The sequence below is a fragment of the Pristiophorus japonicus genome, chromosome 4 (genome assembly GCF_044704955.1).
Source record: "Pristiophorus japonicus isolate sPriJap1 chromosome 4, sPriJap1.hap1, whole genome shotgun sequence".
NCBI lineage: Eukaryota > Metazoa > Chordata > Chondrichthyes > Pristiophoridae > Pristiophorus > Pristiophorus japonicus.
The window spans coordinates 145,986,255-146,006,431 of NC_091980.1; positions in this window are offsets into that span (position 1 = coordinate 145,986,255).

The following is a 20,177-nucleotide window of genomic DNA, read 5'->3' on the forward strand; positions in this document are numbered from 1 at the left end:
CTGGGGGAGGGTGTACCCATTGACCGGGGCAGCGTGTACTCATTGCTGGAAGAGCGTGTACCCATTGACTGGGGGAGTGTGCCCATTGACTGGGGGAGTATGTACCCATTGACTGGGGGAGGGTATACCCATTGACCGGGTGAGTGTACCCATTGAATGGAGGAGGGTGTACCCATTGACTGGGGGGCCATGTACCCAATGACTGGAGGAGGGTGTACTCATTGACTGGGAGAGCGTGTACCCATTGACTGGGGGAATGTTTACCCATTGACTAGGGGAGCGTGTATCCATTGACTGGGGGAGGGTGTACCCATTGACTGGGGAGTGTACCTATTGACTGGGAGAATGTTTACCCATTGACTAGGGGAGCGTGTACCAATTGACTGGGGGAGGGTGTACCCATTGACTGGGTAGCGTGTATCTATTGACTGGGGGAGTGTACCAGTGACTGGGGGAGGGTGTACTCATTGACTGGGGAGTGTGTACTCATTGACTGGGGGAATGTGTAAATGTGTTCCCATTGACTGGGGGAGTGTTCCCTTTGACTGGGGGAGCGTACCCTTTGACTGGGGGAACGTGTACCGATTGACTGGGGGAGGGTGTACCCATTGACTGGGGGAGTGTACCCATTGACTGGGGGAGTGTACCCATTGACTGCGGAGGGCTGACATACACTTTAATTTAATTACTGGGTATTCTGAAGCAGGTGGCTCTGTGTCTGACCCCTTGAAATCTCTCTATTTACAAGGCTTGAGTCAGGCGTGTGTTGGGATGCTCTCCACTAGATGGGATGGTTGCGGCCAGAAACACACTCAGAAAACTCGCCACCATTCCAGGACAAAGCACTCAACTTGATCAGTGCTGTGTCTGGGTGACATCATTCGGAGGCATAGCGACATCGGTTACCCTCTGGCAGGGCAGAGGAACCCACGGGTGTCGTTGGGGCACAATCAGAGCTGGAGAACAAGTCATGGAGCAGAAAGTGGAATGAACAAAGTGGGCTCAGTTCTGTTGCAAGAGAGGGTTAAAGCAGAGAGTCACCCTGAGTGCAATGGATGGGCAGGTGAGTGGGGAAGCAGCGAGACAGAAGTAGGTAACAAAGCGAGAGTTAAAGATCACGGGAGGCCCCTTGTGCATGCTGCACGGGTGGTGGGGAGGGAGGGGGTGGGCGAATGAAGGATTTTGTTCTGTTTTTACATATTGATTGTGAAGGATGCCCCAGGCAGGATGGAGCATGCACTGATAGTAGGCAGGTCGGGGGGGAGAGTGGCTACGTGTCTGGACGGTGGGCCGAGAGGGGATGTATTTTAAGTCGCACTCTTCACTGTGATAAGCTGGTGTGCAACGGCCACCACACATTAAAAATTCCTCGCACAGGCATCTTCCACCCTCCAATATGTAGTTCAGGACCTGGGATGTCAGGTCCCTCATTGAAACACACGTGAGCTCATCCTTTTTAGTGTGGAAGCAAGTCATCCTCGAGACGAGGGACTGTTGACGAAGAAGAAGAAGCTGCTGTTTACTGGCCTTGCTAGACATTGATTGCTAGTCGATTAACTTTCGAGCAGAGGGCCTCTGAACACAGCAGGAGTCGGGCGAGCCAGATGGAGGTGGTGGAAACGGTCACTCACTGTAATCACGTGCAAAGGTCGAGCATTCGAAAGCTGCCCTTCTGTCTCTGGTTGGTTCACTCCAGCCTGTAACTTAGCATGGAACAGGATGCATTGGAGGTAGACATCCCCTGTGTTTCTGCTTGCCCTATCACCCTCACCTTTACCCCAACCCTTTTATTGTCGTCGTCTGACAAGTTACGAGTGAAACGGAAGCGAGGGTACATTGAAAGTCACTCCCTGCCTGTTAAGTGCTTTTGGGATGAGGATGCAATAGCTGGTTGTTTTATTGTTTCCGTGGAGGCTAAAATATCAGCGCAGTCTCTTGGCTGAATATTCCTGTCGCCTACTTGCAGTGTTAACTTCCGTCAAATGACGTCAACCTCAATTGATTAAATGTTACCGGATCAGGAACCTGGCGTAAATTGAGCCCTTCGCCACACATGATTGGGCACCGAGCGACTGTTGCTAATTGGCAGCAGAACAGTCACAAGATGGACACTGTGATGTGAATGACGTCAAGAGATTTGTTTATAGCGCTGTGCTTTTCCTGGCTGGGGTGAGGGAAGGTAAGTGTAGAACTGCAACTAGTTAGAGACGGCTTACAGAAGGGATGACACTTTGGCTGGAATTGCCACACAATCAAGGAGATGCAACGTGCTGCGGCAATAAAGCTCGATTTGTTAACATTTTCTGAGCCCCACTGGAAAGACTAGATCACGTAATCCAGGCTGGCTCTCCAGCACAGTACTGAGGGAGTGCTGCACTGTCGGAAGTGCCACCTTCCCGATGAGACATTAAACCGAGGCCCCGCCTGCTCTCTCAGGTGGATATAAAAGCACTATTTCGAAGAAAAGCAGGGGAGTTCTCCCCAGAGTACTGACAAATATCTATCCCTCAATCACTAAAACAGAATTTATGGTCATTATCACATTACTATTTGTGGGAGCTTGCTGTGCGCAGATTGGCTGCCACGTCTCTTACATTACAACAGTACTGTCTAGGGTGTAAAGCACGTTGGAAGGTCCTGAAGTTGTGAAAGGCGCCATAGAAATGCAAGTTCTTTCTTTCATAGAAAGGGAGGCAAATGGAATGTTGGCCTTTATTGCAAGGGGATAGAGTATAAAAGCAGGGAAGTCCTGCTACAACTGTACAGGGTATTGGTGAGGCCACACCTGGAGTACTGCATACAGTTTTGGTTTCCGTATTTAAGGAGGGATATACTTGCATTGGAGGCAGTTCAGAGAAGGTTCACTCGGTTGATTCCGGAGATGAGGGGGTTAACTTATGAGGAAAGGTTGAGTAGGTCGGGCCTTTACTCATTGGAGTTCAGAAGAATGAGAGGTGATCTTATTGAAACGTATAAGATTATGAGGGGGCTTGACAAGGTGGATGCAGAGAGGATGTTTCCATTCATAGGGCAAACTAAATCTAGGGGACAAAGAATAAGGGGCCGCCCATTTAAAACTGAGATGAGGAGAAATTTCTTTCTCAGAGGGTTGTAAGTCTATGGAATTCTTTACCCCAGAGAGCTGTGGAGGCTGGGTCATTGAATATATTTAAGACAGAGATAGACAGATTTTTGAGCGATAAGGGAATAAGGGGTTATGGGGAGCGGGCAGGGAAGTGGAGCTGAGTCCATGATCAGATCAGCCATGATCTTATTAAATGAGGGGCCGTATGGCCTACTCTTGCTCCTATTTCTTATGTTATTGTAAAGTGATGAAGCAGAAGGGACTTTTAACCTGCCGCCCGGGCCCATAACAGGCTTTGTGAATCATTACCCGTTATAGAAACCGCCCGATTGTCAATTCCACTGATTACAGGAGGCTGTTTTCAGCCAAAGAAATACAGATAGTGGACAACAGAAACTCTTAATGGGAAGTGAATTCAGATGGAATTCAACTTTCTTTAAAGCAGAGGTGAAATTCCAAATCTATTGGTTGGTAATATTGCTTTAAGAATTCTCTGGGAGCAATGTTAATGGAAATATATCCAGACTATGTTCCCTGCCAGTCTGCACTCACTCTTAAAGGGACTCTGAATTGGCCTCTCATCCTAAGGGTTACAGTGGGCCCTACCTGTACCCATCTTTGTTCAGTAAGTATATCAAGGGATAAGGAGCTGAGGATCAGATCAGTCGTGGTCTAATTGAATGGTGGAACAGGCTTGAGGAGCTGAATGGCCTCCTCCTGTTCCTAATGTTCCCATGTTCAGCATTAAACAGCACTGTCTACAAGATGGTTATACAAGTCCATGGTGAATGTTGTGATGGATCAATTTGTTGAGGTTGGATGCCGTGCCCATAATTTTGCATTAAAAAGGCTCTGTGTGATTTTCCACAGGATTACTGAATCTTGCAGCATGACAGATGAATTTCCATAGCGCCCGAGCTCTCCGCGTCACATGTCGGTGACATCTGGCACATAGCGAGGAGATGCAATGAAAAGCCTCCACAATGATGTCTCACTGGCACGGTGTTCCATAATTACACCAGATCCCCCTCTCCCACATCCACCCTCCTTGCAATTCACGTGTATGCAGCAGAAATCCAACAATACCAATCATTCTGCACTCACCTCTGTGCATTCTCAGCTCCCATTCACAATATCCTGCTCTCCATCTTCCGAGCTGGCTAATTTTACCTTCAGCTATCTTTCTTTATCTTTCTGTTTATTTATCTGGCTTTTCATTTCTATCTTTCCTCTTTTCTCTATCTGTCCATCTATTTATCGATCTTGCTATGGTTATGTTAATTTTTCTATTTTTTGTCATATATCTATCTATCTATCTATTATCTATCTATCTATCTATCTATCTATCTGTCTCACTCTCTCTCTATCTATCTATCTATCTATCTATCTGTCTCTCTATCTATCTATATGTCTATCTATCTATCTATCTGTTTCGCTATCTATCTGTCTATCTATCTATCTGTCTATCGGTCCGTCTGTCTATCTGTCGGTCCATTCGTCCATCCGATCCATATGTCTGTCTGTCTGTCTATCTGTCAATCTATCTGGAGGCATGTGAAGAAATGGTATTCAGGGCAAGCTTTGGAGGGGAGCAATTGCAAATATTGAGATGGGAGGATCACAGGTAAAGAATGGACCAGAAGGGAAATAATATCATTTTTCATTACATTTCCCAGCTGATGGCTGAAATGTTCCCTCATGTTGCTGTGCCACTGAGGGCCATATCCAGCCCTTGAACAGAGACAACATTGATTGATCTGTCCCAGTGCCATTCAGATACTTAGATGGAGAAATTGGCCTGGTCTGCACCTCCCGTTAGCGCCTGTGGGTGGCGGTAACGGGGCTCTAAGGGGTTACTGACCGGGCGCGGCGAATTCACCGGTGCCTGTGAACATCGCTGGTGGTTTTGCACTGCCGTTGACACTTACCACCTCGCTCTCCTGTGCCCCGTAGATTGTGATGTCATCCGGTGCGCAGTGCCCTGTTAGCGCCCCAGATATGATACTCGCTCCCGTCCCCTGCAGCATCGGCGGACGTCAACACCTGCAGGAGGCATTGTTACCTGAGCTGGCCGCTGCGGGAGCGGTATTTAAAGGCATGGTATTCAGGTAGGGCAAAATTTATTAATCTCCCCAGTCTGGTGCCTTTTGGTTTTTTTAGACCCCGTGATTGCTCAGCCCTGCATTCTCTCAGAGAGCTTGGGACTGCTATGCACGTAGCACAGGTCCCGTGGCCCAACAGACAGAGCATGAATAGTGATTGAACCAATCATTGGCCCTTGCCTTTAAGCGGGGGAAGGAGCCTCCATATACAGCAGCACTGCACGGAACATTGTTCAGCACTGTGCCGATCCCGCCCCTCCCCCTCCCTTTAGCGCTCTAAGGGAAGTGGTAGCTCTTGATTTAGCGTTCCACTTCCCTCTCGGAGCGCTAAAGCGGAAGTTCCCGTCGGATGCAAATCTTTTTCGCCCGGCGACACCTTTGTGCTCCCGCAAAAGTTATCGCTCCAATCGGGTCGCTGTGCGATTTTTAGGCCTAACGTTACTGCGATGGTTGGTACAGCAGTCAGTGGGGTAGGTCCTGACTCCGTGCAATCATATAAAGCGGGTGATAGCGAATCACCAGCCTGCTTTACAGTTCTCCCCATTTTTATGTCCATTGAAGTGAATGTGATGTACAATGGGCTGCCGATTCACGAGCACCTGTTTTACTCTGTCGCACAAAGTCCAGATTTACCCCAGTGTATTTTATTTGCTATCGGGATATGGACAACACTGGTTATATTACACGCTACATTCATTGCCCGTCCCGAGTTACCCTGAGAGAAGGCACTGGGCATTATTCTTACCTTGCAGCAATTGTTGTACAACATAGAGAAACATAAACATAGAAAATAGGTGCAGGAGTAGGCCATTCGGCCCTTCGAGCCTGCACTGCCATTCAATATGATCATGGCTGATCATGCAACTTCAGTATCCCACTCCTGCTTTCTCTCCATACCCCTTGATCCCTTTAGCTGTAAGGGCCACATGTAACCCCCTTTTGAATATATCTAACGAATTGGCCTCAACAACTCTCTGTGGTAGAGAATTCCACAGGTTCACAATTCTCTGAGTGAAGATGTTTCTCCTCATCTCAGTCCTAAATGGCTTAGACTGTGACCCCTGGTTCTGGACTTCCCCAACATCGGGAACATTCTTCCTGCATCTAACCTGCCCAATCTCATTCTTCTAAATTCCAGTGAATATAAGCCTAGTTGATCTAGTCTTTCCTCATGTGTCAGTCGTGCCATCCCGGGAATCAGTCTGGTGAACCTTCGCTGCACTCCCTCAATAGCAAGAATGTCCTTCCTCAGGTTAGGAGACCAAAACGGTACACAATATTCCAGGTGTGGCCTCACCTGCACAACTGCAGTAAGAGCTCCCTGCTCCTATACTCAAATCCTCCTCAAATCCTCTCGCTATGAAGGCCATTTGCTTTCTTTACTGCCTGCTGTACTGGCTTGCAAGAGTCAACCATAGTGTGGGACTGGAGTCACATGTAGGCCAGACCAGCTCAGAGGGGCAGGTTTCCTCTCTTGAAGGGCATTAGCGAAGTTGGGTTTAAGGACCATTGTGTCAGGATCATTTCTTTCCTGGTATCAGCCCACAAATGAGCAGATTTTTATTGGATTCTGTTTCACAATTTGCCACGGTGGGATATGAACTCACAAACCGCTACTCCAGTTCTAACAGCGATGTACAGTGCCCACACTGAGCTGATATTAGAAGCAGTGAGGGACAGTTAACGGAAGGGCGTGGGGAGCAGAGCCACCAGTGTGGGTGGGAGAGGGGGTTGTACCCCAGGGTGAGTTACCAGTTGCAGGACAGGTGAGAAAGATTAGCAACACGATAGACGGATGACAAGCTATCACTCAGAAATGGAGCCCCAGACCCATGTACAATTAATGCAGCATATCCAAACTTATTCCATAATTACACTTGGATGCAATGTGCAGCCGATGATCGCGACTGAACAAGAACCTATTTCAGACGCTGTGTTGTGCATTTCACAATCTAACAACACCCTCATCATAGGCAGTCCCTCGGAATCGAGGAAGACTCGCTTCCACTCTTAACATGAGTCCTTAGGTGGCTGAACAGTCCAATACGAGAACCACAGACTGTCACAGGTGGGACAGATAGTCGTTGAGAGAAGGTGTGGGTGGGACTGGTTTGCCGCACGCTCTTTCCGCTGCCTGCGCTTGATTTCTGCATGCTCTCGGCGATGAGATTTGAGGTGCTCAGCGCCCTCCCGGATGCAGTCCCTCCACTTAGGGTGGTCTTTGGCCAGGGACTCACAGGTGTCAGTGGGGATGTTGACTTTTTCAGGGAGGCTTTGAGGGTGTCCTTGAAACGTTTTCTCTGCCGACCTTTGGCTCGTTTGCCGTGAAAGCGTTCCGAGTAGAGCGCTTGCTTTGGGAGTCTCACATCTGGCATGTGGACAATGTGGCCTGCGCAGAGGAGCTGATCGAGTGTGGTCAGTGCTTCAATGCTGGGGATGTTGGCTTGGTCATACGTCAGGAGCCTTTTATCAACAAGAGCAGACATTGACGACGAGATTCAACACCGCCTCCAGTGCGCCAGCGCAGCCTTCGGCCGCCTGAGGAAAAGAGTGTTCGAAGACCAGTCCCTCAAAACTGTCACCAAGATCATGGTCTACAGGGCTTTAGTAATACCCGCCTTCCTGTATGGCTCAGAAACATGGACCATGTACAGTAGACTCCTCCAATCGCTGGAGAAATACCACCAATGATGTTTCCACAAGATCCTGCAAATCCCCTGGGAGGACAGACGCACCAACGCTAGCATCCTCGAACAACTTGCATTTATATAGTGCCTTTAACATAGTAAAACCGCCTAAGGTGCTGCACAGGAGTGTTCTCAGGCAAAATGTGACACCGAGACACATAAAGAAACATTTGGAAAGGTGACCAAAAGTTTGATCAGAGAGATAGGTTTAAGGAGCTTGTTACAGGAGGAAGAGAGGTAGAGAGGTGGAGAGGTTTAGGGAGGGAGGTCCAGAACTTCGGGCCCAGGCAGCTAAAGGCACAGCTGCCGATGATAGGGCGATGGAAATCGGAGATGCGCAAGAGGCAAAAATTGGAGGATGGTCAAATATACTCACAGCAAACTGTACGTACCTCAACCTCACCTGGAACATACCCTGTACAGTAAGCTTCAACACCATGGACTCTGACCCTGGATATGAGATGAAACTCATTGAGTCGAACAGTGGCTCCCATAGCAAGCCATGTATCATGGGATGGCCAAGGAACTCCCATGGAACAAGTGCAGCTCCAAAACACTGCGCAGTGGGAGCTTCTGCGGGCTGAATGTCATTCAGAAGCTCACAGGACTTGCTTTCGAAAGCCTGGCTGGTATGTGCAAGGCGAACAGCTTTGATTGGAAGCCATTTTGCCGGACTCTCCTATGGAAAAGTCAATATAGAACGTTGCCGTTTTGGACGAGTGCCCTCTATACAGCTTTGATTGGACACAGATTGTGTGCTCCGTAGGGAATACACTACATAGTAAAACTCAAAAAAACACATGTACAAAAAGGGTTTGTCCGTCACCATTTCACCACATAAATATTTCTTTGAACTGTGCCTACTGTTAAAAGTACTCTATAAAGTAGCCCTGTGAATCTCTGAGTTGGCCTCAGCACAGAAACTGTACAAATTAGACCCGACTGCCTATATATAATTTTGAAGTTTATTATATGTGCTTAAACAGGTGGGTTTCCTTGATGGCTCAGTAGATCTATTCATGGGTAATTGAACCATACAGACCAGTGAGGGGCCAAGTTCAAGTCCTGGTCAGTGCCGAGTTAGCTGGTCACAGTTGGGGCAGGAATGAGAGATCTTTAATTCAGCCCAAGGGTCGGTACTGAGGTGGCTCAGTCTTGCCTATGAGTCAGAAGGTCGTGGGTTCAAGCCCCACTCCAGAGACTTGAGCACAAAATCCAGGCTGATACTTCAGTGCAGTGTCAGAGGTGCCGTTTTTCGGAGACGTCAAAAATCCCACAGCACTGTCAAAGAGAGCAGGGGAGTTATCCACGGTGTCCTGGCCAATATTTATTCCTCAACCAACATCACAAAAACAGATTATCTGGTCATTATCACTTTGTTGTTTATGGGACCTTGCTGTGCGCAAATTGGCTGCTGCGTTTCCTACTCTGCAGCAGTCAGGATAGTAATTGAGGCAGCACCCCACCCGTGCCCTCGGGGTGGGTGAAGAAGTTAGCCAGGGTTCGCCATCATTACCCATTGGCCCCTGAGCTACCTGGGAGCTCACGTTTCACGGCAGAGCAGCGAGTTGTCTTGGTCCACATTGCTGTCTCAACCAATCTCACCAGCAACACATTAATTGAATATTCAACCCAGTGCACAAAATATACTCTGTAAAAATTCTGGAGTTACCTGGATTTATACAGGGCTATGACTCCAGAGTTTAAATGGTGGGCTAGAGTCTGTGATAGGGTAGAGTGTACATGGGCAGCATGGAGGCCCCGACCTGTGTGAGAACACCAGCGGAAGGTCGGGCAATAAAAAGAGCGGTGAGCAGCGGCCATGGGCAGCGTGGAGGCATACTACTTCAGGGAGCAGCGCGAGCTGGCGCAGGAGGGCGACGGCAGTGAAGAGTGATGTCATCAAGGTCCAGGTCGATGATTGGAGCATGGACAGATACAGCAGGAGCGGCGAGGGACTGTGGAGGGACATGATCGGGGCCCAGGAGAGGTGAGATTTCTGGGCCAGAAGAGGCGAGGACTCTGGGGCAGCACGGGCCAGCCCACACTGCGATATGTGTGCGCATAGTTCCGTGCAGCAGAGCTGGTCTCCAGTCGTCTTGGTTAATCCTTGCCACTGGAAAAAGACCTAGCTCTGTCAAGCCTGTGTGGTGGCTGGTGTGCAACGGTCACCACACATTAAAAAAATCCACGCACAGACATCTTCCACCCTTCAAGATGTAGTTCGGGATCCGAAATATTAGGTCCTTCATTGGAACACCTGCGAACTCATCCTTTATTGGCGTGGAAGCAAGTCATCCTCGCTTCGAGGGACTGCCGATGATGATGATGACATGGGCTGTGGAAGGGGATTAAATCATTATCATCATTATCATAGACAGTCCCTCGAAATTAAGGAAGACTTGCTTCCACTCTAAAAGTGAGTGCTTAGGTGACTGAACAGCCCAGTACGGGAATTACAGTCCCTGTCACAGGTGGGACAGACAGCCATTGAGGGAAGGGGTGGGTGGGACAGGTTTGCCGCATGCTCTTTCCGCTGCCTGCGATAGATTTCTGCATGCTCTCGGCGATGAGACTCAAGGTGCTCAGCGCCTTCACGGATGCACTTCCTCCACTTAGAGCGGTCTTTGGCCAGGGACCCCTAGGTATCAGTGGGGATGTTGCACTTTATCAGGGAGGCTTTGAGGGTGTCCTTGTAACGTTTCCTCTGCCCATCTGGGGCTCATTTGCCATGAAGGAGTTCCGAGTAGAGCGCTTGCTTTGGGAGTCTTGTGTCAGGCATGCGAACAATGTGACCTGCCGAGCGGAGCTGGTCGAGTGTGGTCAGTGCTTCAATGCTAGGGATGTTGGCCTGGTTGAGGACGCTAACATTGGTGCGTCTGTCCTCCCAGGGGATTTGTAGGATCTTGCGGAGGCATTGTTGGTGGTATTTCTGCAGCGACTTGAGTTGTCTACTGTATATGGTCCATGTCTCTGAGCCATACAGGAGGGCGGGTATTACTACAGCCCTGTAGACCATGAGCTTGGTGGCAGATTTGAGGGCCTGATCTTCAAACACTCTCTTCCTCAAGCGGCCGAAGGCTGCGCTGACGCACTGGAGGCGGTGTTGGATCTTGTTGTCGATGTCCCCGCTGAGGCACTAAAGGAGATTAAATGGTGGGATATGGCCCATGAAAGGGTAGAGTGTACATGTTAAAATTCCCCACCCCCATGTGTCCAGCTTAAACAAATGGTCAGCCATCTTCTTTCACTAAACACAATCCAAAGTGACATACACCGCCTTCAGTGCGCCAGTGCAGCCTTCGGTCGCCTGAGAAAGAGAGTGTTTGAAAACCAGGACCTCAAACATGGCACCAAGCTCATGGTCCACAGGGCTGTAGGCACCTCGAAACACTAGAGAAGTACCACCAATAATGTCTCTGCAAGATCCTGTAAAGCCCCTGGGAGGACAGACGCACCAACGTCAGTGTCCTCGACCAGGCCAACATCCCCAGCATTGAAGCACTGACCACACTCGATAAGCTCCGTTGGGCGGGCAACATTGTTCGCTTGCCTGACACAAGACTCACAAAGCAAACGTTCTACTCGGAACTCCTACATGGCAAGCAAGCCCCAGGTGGGCAGAGGAAACATTACAAGGACACCCTCAATGCCTCCCTGATAAAGTGCAACATCCCCACTGACACCTGGGAGTCCCTGGCCCAAGACTGTCCTAAATGGAAGAAGTGCATCCGGGAGGCGCTGTGCACCTCGAGTCTCATCGCCGAGAGTGTGCAGAAACCAAGTGCAGGCAGCGGAAGGAGCGTGCGGCAAACCAGTTCCACTCTCCCCTTTCCTCCAACCACCATCTGCCCCACCTGTGACAGAGGTTGTAGGTCCCATCAGTCACCGGAGAACTCATATTAGTGTTAAAGCCAGTCATCCTCGATTCTGAGGGACTGCCTAAGAAAAAGAGAGCGTACATGGGCTGTGGAAGGAGATTACACGGTGGAATAGAGTCCATGATGGGGTAGAGACCCTCCCACTAGTTGAAGGAATATCACAAAACCATGGAAAAGGCTTCCCATGGCCCAATGTTCCCCATTCCTCGCTCATGCCTTATGCAGGCGTACGATTGCTCAACCCCCAACACCCCCCCCCCGCCCCTCCCACCCCCGTGCCTTGCTCAAGTGGCCAGTGTGAGCCTGAATAGTGTGTTGGCAGGCTATGCAACCAAGGGGGTCAGCACAGCCCAGCTCGGTCCTGCCCATGCCTCCAGTATACAGTAATGACCTGTGTAGGGCCGGTTGGGTCAGCCGATTGATGCTACAGCTTTTGCTGAACTGTAGGAGCTGGGAGATGTGTCCTCCCTCCAAACCTTTCTCTTGCCTTTAGATTCAAGTCACGCCTGTGCATGTAATAAATTCAGTGGGGACAGTACATAGGAATGTACCCACCTTACTGCAAAATCCATTTAGTCTCTGCTTGTGAGTTCAGCATGATTTTACTCGGCTTTGTCGTGAAGATTTATAGGTTCCTCTGGATAAAGTTTACTTATTTTTAAGTGAACCTTTAAGTGCCAACACTCATTTTCCACATGTTACATAAACCCTGGGAGCAACAATTCCCATTTTGCTGATGGATCATTATTCCATTATTCCACTTTGTGGTTCCCAGCGCCTCACCGTGCACTTGGCCATTGAGTCATTGGGGGGCTTAGGCTGCCCGAGGTCACACCCTACGCTGCGCTCTGATTGGCTGGCAAAGAGGCACCGCGAGAAAGGAAACGCTGGCCGTGACGGCAGGCCCTCCTCGAGAATTAGCCTCAGACCGTTCCCACACTTTCTCCCTATCCCCATCCTGCTCCCTCCCCCACCCCTCCCTCTACCTCTCACTCTGATTCCTCTCTCCCTCAATTCCCTCTCCCTATCCCCCTCCCCCTCCTGTTCCCCCTCTCCCTCCCCTCCTGCTCCCCCTCCCACTCCATTCCCTCCCCCTCCCCCTTTCCCTCCCCCTCTTGTTTCCCCCTCCCTCTCCATTCCCTCTCACTCCCCCTTCCCCTCCCTCTCCCTCTACCTCTCCCTCCCCTTCCCCTCCTTTTCCCCCCTCTCTCCATTCCCTCTCCCTCCCTCTCCCCCTCCTTCTCCTTCTCCCTCTCTCGCTCCCCCTCCCTCTCCCTCTCCCTCTCCCTCTCCCTCTCCCTCTCCCCCTCCCTCTCCCCCTCCCTCACTCTCTCCCTCTCCCCCTCCCTCTCGTTCTCCCTCTCCCTCTATCTCCCTCCCTTCCTCACTCTCCCTCTCCCTCTCTCTCTCTTCCTCACTCTCCCTCTCCCTCTCTCTCTCTTCCTCTCCCCTCTCTCTCTCTCTCTCCCCCTCCCTTTCCCTCTCTCTCTCCCTCTCTCTCTCCCTCTCCCCCTCCCTTTCCCCCTCCCTCGCGCTCTCACTCTCTCCCTCTCCCTCTCCTTCTCCCTCTCCTGCTCTCTCCCTCTCACACTCCCTCCCCTTCTCCCTCTCCCCTTCCTCTCCCTCCCCCTCCCCCTCTCCTTCTCCCTGTCCCTCTCTCTCTCCCTCCCTCTCCCTTTCCCCCTCCCTCTCCCATTCTCTCTCCCTCCCCCTCTTCCTCTCTCCCTCCCCCTCTCCCTCTCTCTCTCTCTCCCTCTCTCTCCCTTTCCCCCTCCCTCTCCCCCTCTCTCTCACTACCCCTCTCCCTCTCCCCCTCTCTCTCCCTCTCCCTCTTCCTCTCTCCCTCCCCCTCTCCCTCTCTCTCTCCCTCTCCTGCTCCCTCCCCTCCTACCCCCAATCCCCCTTCCTTCCCCTCTCCCCCTCTCCCTCTATATCTCCCTCTCCCTCGCTCTGTGTTGCAGCCATGCTTATATCTGCCTCTTCATTGATTCCCGCTGTGATGTTTGCTGTACTTGGCTTTCTGAGATCACCTGACATGGTCCTTCTCCTCCCCCATCCTAACGACTCCTAATCAGGCACTTGATTGGCTATCTCACTCCGAGAGACTGTAAGGTGGGCTGGTGCAGGACATGAAAAGTGCCCCACTGATGCAATAGAAGGGCCTGCCATACATTGTTGGAGTAGAATGGATGGACTTTAGTCTGCACCTAACCATGTTCAGCAATTGTAGCAGGCAGTATTTGTAAAGTCCTGACCCTGTAGTACAGACTTACACGAGGCACATGCTGAAGTCAAGGTCACTCTGGACTTGCACCTTTATTTCACAGCCCTCGAGTGCCACACTTGCCTGAGACCTCCCTTTATATACCTGTGTGGAACAGGTATGCAGTGTCTCCTGCAAGTGCACCCCTGGTGGTAAAGTATGCTTGTGGTTACAGGTCATATGTAGTTACAGTCATGTATCACATGGTAAGATACAGTTATGTACAGTAGTGTGAGATACATGACATTACCCTGCCCCAAGGTCTTATTATCTTTATAGGTTCAGTCTCTCAGGTGGTCTACGCTTTCGCGTGGAGCGTCTTAGTTGTGGTTCAGTTGTTTGCCTTGGTGCCTGTTTTTCTTTCGGTGTGATTGTTGGTATCTTGCCTGGGCTGTCTGTTGGGGTTGCCCTTTCCTCAGGTTGTTCCCTCTGTCTGTCCACCAGGTGTGGTATGAGTTCCACATTGTAGTCTGCCTCTGGTTCTGCAGTGTTATTGGTGAATCTACTTTTGACTTGGTCTACATGCCTCCGGCAGGTTTGGCCATTGTCCATTTGTACCACCAGTAGCCTGTTTCCTTCCTTGCCTGTTACTGTCCCTGAAAGCCATTTGGGACCCCTGCCATAGTTTAGCATAAACACTTTGTCCCCTATCTCATTCCACCTCCCCCTCGAATTTCGGTCATTGTACTCAGTTAGCTTCCAGCATTTTGCCTCAACAATTTCATGCATGTCTGGGAGGATTAACGACAGCCTGGTCTTTAAGGTCCGTTTCATCAATAGTTGCGCGGGGGGAACCCCAGTCAACGAATGCAGACGAGATCTGTATGCCAGCAGCAGTCACGACAGGCGACTCTGCAGAGTGGGACCTTGGATTTTTAGCATGCCTTATTTAACGATTTGCACTGCTCGCTCCGCCTGGCCATTGGAGGCCGGCTTGAACGGTGCCGTCTTAACGTGATTTATGCCGTGGTCAACTATAAAATCTTGAAATTCTGCGCTGGTGAAGCACGGACCATTATCACGGACCAATATGTCAGGGATTCCGTGCGTTGCAAACATGGTTCTCAGGCTCTCCACAGTGGTGGAGGTGGTGCTCGAGTTTAAAATGGTGCACTCGATCCACTTTGAAAATGCATCGACAAATACGAGGAACATTTTGTCCATGGATGGGCCCACATAGTCTACATGCACCCGCGACCACGGTTTGGTGGGCCAGAGCCAGGGGTTTAGGGGGGCCTCCCTGGGGGCATTACTGAGTTGGGCACAAATGGTGCACCGACAGACGCAGATCTCCAAGTCTGCGTCAATGCCAGGCCACCAGACGTGGGATCTGGCTATGGCCTTCATAAGGACGATCCCCGGGTGCTCGCGGTGGAGCTCCCGAAGAAAAGCCTCTCTGCCTCGCAAGGGCATAACTACTCGGCTGCCCCACATCAGGCAGTCTGCCTGTAGTGATAGTTCATGCATGCGCCTATGGCAAGGTTTGATTTCTTCGGGGCAGGCATCGCAGGCCTCTGCCCAGTCACCAGGTAAAACACATCTTTTGACTAAGGATAACGTGGGGTCGCTGGTCATCCAGGCTCTGATTTGGCGAGCCGTCATGGGCGAACCTGTGGATTCAAAAGCATTGATTGCCATGACCATCTCACAGTCCTGTTCGTCGGACCCTTCCGTGGTCGCCAGGGGTAGCCTGCTAAGCGCGTCGGCACAGTTGTCTGTGCTTGGTCTGTGCCTTATGGTGTAATCGTAAGACACCAGCATGAGTGCCCACCGCTGAATGCGCGGCGAGGCGTGGGCGTTTATTGCCTTGCACTCGGATAGCAGGGAAGTGAGGGGTTTGTGGTCGGTTTCTAACACGAACTTGGCCCTGAAAAGGTATTTGTCATGTATCTCACACTACTGTACATAACTGTATCTTACCATGCTATACATGACTGTAACTAGAGATGACCTGTAACCACAAGCTTACCTTACCACCAGGGGTGCACTTCCAGGAGACACTGGATACCTGTCCCAGACAAGTATATAAGGACAGGTCTCAGGCAAGTGTGGCATTCGAGAGCTGTGTAATAAAGGTGCAGGTCCTGAATGACCTGGACTTCAGTATGTGCCTCGTGTGAATCTGTACTGCAGGGACAGGACTTTACAGTGGCGACGAGTTACGGGATTACAGAATCCACAGAATGGTGACCAATGGCTCAGATGAAAAATACAATGCTGGAGATAATTGGGAGGACTTTATAAAAAGGCTCCAGCAAAGCTTTGTAACCAAAGACTGGTTAGGTGATGATAAGACAGAAAAGAGAAGAGCCCATCTCTTGACCAGCTGTGGCTCAAAAACATACGCCTTAATGAAGGACCTGCTGGCCCCCAAGAAACCAGCAAGCAAGTCGTTTGAAGAATTGAGCACACTGGTAAGAGACCACCTGAAGCCAGCGAGCAGCCTACACATGGCCAGACACAGGTTCTACAACTACAGACGCTGTGTGGGCCAGAGCATACCCGACTTTGTGGCGGAACTTCAGAGGTTGCCTAGCTTATGTGAGTTCTCCGATGAACTAAGGAGAGAAGTATTGAGAGACATGTTTTTGAAGGAATACGCCATGCAGACATATTCCGAAAGCTCATAAAGACCAAGAACCTGAACCTAGAGGCAGCAGCACTGGTTGCACAGACATTCCTGGCAGGAGAAGAAGAGATGAGGTTGATCTACACTGCGGGTACGACAACTAACATCGGAACAAGGGGTTCACAGCGTGAAACAAGCCGCTACCCCCACACACAGACAAAGGCAGGAGAGCAGGCCCTCAACAGCAGGCAGTGGCGCCAGAAGCCATCAAGGGCCACATGAACAGCTGTTTACACCTCATCAACCCACAATGTGAGCAATCAACTACAAACTGAGAGAAGCTCAAGAGAAATCAGCCAGGCGCAGCTCATCCTTCAGAAACAATGGAAGTGGTCTGTGCTGGAGATGTGGGGGAAGGCACTCATCAAAGGGGTGTCAATTTCAGCATGCTGTTTGCAGAAACTGCGGCTATACAGGGCATCTGGTCCGCATGTGCCGAAAAACGGCAGCTCAGCTGGTATACGAATCGGAAGGGTCGGAAAGCGGACCAGAAGACGGTGGGGACAGTACCCGGGACACCCCTGTACAGCGGGTCAACACGATCAATCGCCACTGCTCCTACAACAAGGCACCTCCAATAATGATGAGGGTCCTACTCAACGGGATACCCGTCAACATGGAGCTGGATACGGAAGCGAGTCAATCTCTCATGAGCGCTCAACGATTTGAACAGCTGTGGCCGCATAAAAGAGACAGACCAAAACTCACAAGGGTCGACACCAAACTAAGGACCTATACCAAAGAAATCATACCAGTCCTTGGCAGTGCCATGCTCTCAGTCACACACAAAGGGACAGTGAACCGACTTCCCCTGTGGATTGTCCCCGGAGATCTCCCAGCACTGCTGGGGAGAAGCTGGCTGGCAAAACTAAACTGGAAATGGGATGATGTTCACGCCATGTCATCAGAGGAACGGACCTCCTGCTCAACAGTTCTAAGTTGATTTGAACATCTCTTTCAGCCAGGTATGGGCACATTCAAAGGGGCTGAAGTCAAAATCTACATCACACAGGATGCTAGGCCGGTCCATCACAAGGCTAGAGCTATGCCCTATGTGATGAGAGAAAAGATTGAACATGAACTGGACAGGCTTCTGCGGGAAGGCATTATCTCACCCGTGGAATTTAGCAACTGGGCAAGTCCCATCGTCCCAGTCATGAAGCCTGATGGATCCGTACAAATCTGTGGGGACTACAAATCTACCATAAACAGAGTCTCCCTACAGGATCAGTACTCGCTGCCCAGAGCAGAGGACTTATTTGCCACATTGGCTGGAGGAAAACTTTTCTCAAAACTAGATCTCACATCTGCGTATATGACGCAAGAATTGACCGACGAGTCCAAGCTACTCACCACCATCAACACACATCGAGGCCTTTTCATGTACAATCGATGCCCATTCGGCATCAGGTTGGCAGCTGCTATATTCCAGTGCAACATGGAGAGTCTGCTCAAGTCCATCCCGGGGACGGTTGTATTTCAAGACGACATACTTATCACGGGCAGGGACACCGACTCCCATCTCTGCAATTTGGAGGAAGTACTAAAGCGATTGGATTGGGTAGGCCTAAGAGTTAAGAAATCCAAATGTCTGTTTCTCGCGCCCGAGGTTGAAATTTTGGGCAGAAGGATTGCCGCTGATGGAATCCGCCCAACAGAGTCCAAAACAGAAGCAATTCGCCTGGCACCCAGGCCCCGGAATATCTCTGAACTGCGCGCCTTTCTCGGGCTACTCAATTACTTTGGGAGTTTATGCAGAACTTAAGCACGCTGCAGGAGCCTCTCCACGTGCTACTCAGGAAGGGGTGCGATTGGTTTTGGGGGGACGCCCAGGAACGCGCCTTCAATAAGGCACGCAACCTTCTGTGTTCCAAAAGTGTTTTGGCTTTGTTTGATCCAGGTAAAAAGCTAGTTCTTACATGTGATGCGTTGGCATATGGGGTCGGGTGCGTTTTACAACATGTCAATAGTGTGGGCAAATTACAACCCATAGCTTATGCCTCCAGGTCACTTTCGCGAGTGGAGCGCGGGTACGGAATGGTGGAGAAGGAGGCGCTCGCGTGCGTGTACGGTGTCAAAAAGATGCACCAATACCTTTTTGAGGCCAAGTTCACTTTAGAAACCGACCTCACGTCCCTACTATCTGAGAGCAAGGCAATTAACGCCAATGCCTTGGCGCGCATTCAGCGGTGGGCACTTATGCTGGCGTCTTACGATTACACCATAAGGCACAGACCAGGCACAGACAACTGTGCCGACGCGCTTAGCAGGCTACCCCTGGCGACCATGGAAGGGTCTGACGAACAGGACTGTGAGATAGTCATGGCAATCAATGCCTTTGAGTCCACAGGTTCGCCCATGATGGCTCGCCAAATCAGAGCCTGGACGACCAGCGACCTCACGTTGTCCTTAGTAAAAAGATGTGTTTTAACTGATGACTGGGCAGAGGCTCGCGATGCCTGCCCCGAGGAGATCAAACCTTTCCATAGGCGCATGCATGAGCTGTCACTACAAGCAGACTGCCTGATGTGAGGTAGCCGAGTAGTTATGCCTCTGTGAGGCAGAGAGGCATTTGTCCGGGAGCTCCACTTCGAGCACCCGGGGATCGTTCTTATGAAGGCCATAGCCAGATCCCACGTCTGGTGGCCTGGCATTGACGCGGACTTGGAGCTCTGCGTCTGTCGGTGCACCATTTGTGCCCAACTCAGTAATGCCCCCAGGGAGCCCCCCTGAGCCCCTGGTCCTGGCCCACCAAACCGTGGTCACAGGTGCATGTAGACTATGCAGGCCCATTCATGGGCAAAATGTTTCTCGTAGTTGAAGATGCATTTTCTAAGTGGATCGAATGCACCATTTTAAACTCGAGCACCACCTCCACCACTGTGGAGAGCCTTGGAACCATGTTGGCAACGCACAGCATTCCTGACATATTGGTCAGTGATAATAGTCCGTGCTTCACCAGCGCAGAATTCCAAGATTTTATAAGTGACCACGGCATAAATCACGTTAAGACGGCACCGTTCAAGCCGGCCTCCAATGGCCAGGCGGAGCGAGCAGTGCAAATCGTTAAATAAGGCATACTAAAAATCCAAGGTCCCACTCTGCAGAGTCGCCTGTCGTGACTGCTGTTGGCATACAGATCTCGTCCGCATTCATTGACTGGAGTTCCCCCCGCGCAACTATTAATGAAACGGACCTAAAAGACAAGGCTCTCATTAATCCTCCCAGACATGCATGAAATCGTTGAGGCAAAGCAGCGCAAGCTAACCGGGTACCATGACCGAAATTCGAGAGGGAGGTGGAATGAGATAGGGGACAAAGTGTTTGTGCTAAAATATGGCAGGGGTCCCAAATGGCTTTCAGGGACAGTAACAGGCAAGGAAGGAAACAGGCTACTGGTGGTACAAATGGACAATGGCCAAACCTGCCGGAGGCATGTAGACCAAGTCAAAAGTAGATTTACCACTACTGAACCAGAGGCAGACTACAATGTGGAGCATTGGTGGACAGACAGAGAGAACAACCTGAGG